Source organism: Corythoichthys intestinalis, chromosome 16, assembly GCF_030265065.1.
Source record: "Corythoichthys intestinalis isolate RoL2023-P3 chromosome 16, ASM3026506v1, whole genome shotgun sequence".
In the NCBI taxonomy this organism is placed as follows: Eukaryota; Metazoa; Chordata; class Actinopteri; order Syngnathiformes; family Syngnathidae; genus Corythoichthys; species Corythoichthys intestinalis.
This window is the reverse complement of record NC_080410.1, coordinates 17,501-20,000: the sequence shown is the minus strand read 5'-3', so window position 1 is coordinate 20,000 and position 2,500 is coordinate 17,501.

Below are 2,500 nucleotides of genomic sequence, written 5' to 3'. Positions count from 1 at the left end.
GTTATCGGACCTGGCGGCGCCGGCGCCGCTCTTTTTTTTTTTCCCGGACGGAAGCGCTCGAGAAACCCGGGTGTTCGCCGGAGGTCCCGCCGCCGGGGAACCGGTCGCGGCCTCGCCGGACCGGGGAAGGCGGCGGGCTCCGTCGGAAGACCGCTGAGTCGGACGGGGCGTCTCGGTCTCGCTCTGCGAGGAGGACGTGCGTGCACGCGAGCGTGCGCGCGGTCGGGCGGGCCGGCCGGGTGCTCCCGCGGGCCTGGCCGGCCGGGCGGCGGTGTCCGGGTCGGGCCCGACCCGAACCGCCCGGCCTTGCCTGCCTGCCGGTGAGAAGCCGGCGGCGCCGTCGCCGCTGCGCTGCGCGCGCGTTCGCCCGCCGTCACACTCGAACCCGCTTGGCCGGAGGAGCCGTCCGCCTCGCTGCCGGCGCGCGGCCGGCCGGCTGGCGGGAGCCCTCCGATGGCGGGTCACGTATGCCCGTCGGTCGTCACAGCGTGGCTACGGAGCTTCGCGGCGGGGCTGGAGAGCGAGAGGGCGACGCGAAAGCGTCGGGAACCCTTTCGCCGAGGGTCTCCGTAGGGTCGCTGTCTGAAATGGCCACGAGCGGAGAATACTGCGGCTGAAACCCTAGCGCCCGAGGCCTGCCTAGGGTCTCCTTTGTGTCGGGGGAAAGTTTGGCGAGGCTCCCTCCGGCCACTCTGGAGCTACGCCGTCTCGAATCACCCTCTCCCGATATCGTGCCCAAAGGGTTTTTCAGCTCTCCCGCTCTTGAGGCCTCCCTGTATAATCAACCCCTCTGAGTGAGGGGGTATGATTTTCGCCTGCTGGAGCTCCCTCCGGTGGAGGAAAAGTGAACTGCAGCCTAAGTAGAGGCTGTTTCTTTTCTTTTTTTTTTCTTTTATTTTTGCTCTCCCGCACCCCCTTCTCCCTTCTTCTCCTTCTTTTCTTAAAAAAATAATAAGAATAATGATGATAATAATAATAAATACCAAAAAAGTAAAAAAGGAAAAAAAAAAGATTTTTTTTTTAATTTAAAAAAATTCAATAAAATTTACCAATACAAAAAAAAAAAAAAAAACCCAAAACAGCAACTCTTCCCTTGCATAATTTAAATTTTTGAACAATTCGCGTCACAATGAAGAACCCAAATGGTGGCTGACAATAAGTCAGGGATATCTACCTCTATAACTATGGCTTAATCTTTAGTGGGATTTCTAGCTTTCCAGTGATGTAGCACACCAGTGTTTTCCCCGATAGAGAAAAAGAATATCATGTAAAAAGGAAAAAGAGGTTGCAAAAGTCGCATTCTCTTCTTACGGTGCGAACTTGTCAATGCAGCCCCTGGTAGACAGGGCTTTGGTTTCTTGCCCCTGGTAGACTGTATTAATGTTTCTTGCCCCTGGTAGACTGTATTAATGTTTCTTGCCCCTGGTAGACTGTATTAATGTTTCTTGCCCCTGGTAGAATAAATTTTGGTTTCTTGCCCCTGGTAGACTGTATTAATGTTTCTTGCCCCTGGTAGAATAAATTTTGGTTTCTTGCCCCTGGTAGACTGTATTAATGTTTCTTGCCCCTGGTAGAATAAATTTTGGTTTCTTGCCCCTGGTAGACTGTATGAATGTTTCTTGCCCCTGGTAGAATAAATTTTGGTTTCTTGCCCCTGGTAGACTGTATGAATGTTTCTTGCCCCTGGTAGACCGAATTTGCGCTTTGCCCCTGGTAGACTGTATTAATGTTTCTTGCCCCTGGTAGACCGAATTTGCGCTTTGCCCCTGGTAGACTGTATTAATGTTTCTTGCCCCTGGTAGACCGAATTTGCGCTTTGCCCCTGGTAGATGCTATTGTGGTTCCTTGCCCCTGGTAGGCAGACCGGCCACAGCCCAAAGCGGCTTCCACCTCGGCCTTCTGCTAGAGCCCAAGCGGCTTCCACGCCGGCCTTCTGCCATCGCCCAAGCTGCTCTCACGCCCCTGGTAGGCTGACCGGCCACAGCCCAAAGTGGCTTCCACCTCGGCCTTCTGCTAGAGCCCAAGCGGCTTCCACGCCGGCCTTCTGCCATCGCCCAAGCTGCTCTCACGCCCCTGGTAGGCTGACCGGCCTTCCGCCATCGCCCAAGCTGCTCTCACGCCCCTGGTAGGCAGACCGGCCACAGCCCAAAGTGGCTTCCACCTCGGCCTTCTGCTAGAGCCCAAGCGGCTTCCACCTCGGCCTTCTGCCATCGCCCAAGCTGCTCTCACGCCCCTGGTAGGCTGACCGGCCTTCCGCCATCGCCCAAGCTGCTCTCACGCCCCTGGTAGGCAGACCGGCCATAGCCCAAAGTGGTTTCCACCTCGGCCTTCTGCCATCGCCCAAGCTGCTCTCACGCCCCTGGTAGGCAGACCGGCCACAGCCCAAAGTGGCTTCCACCTCGGCCTTCTGCTAGAGCCCAAGCGGCTTCCACGCCGGCCTTCTGCCATCGCCCAAGCTGCTCTCACGCCCCTGGTAGGCAGACCGGCCATAGCCCAAAGT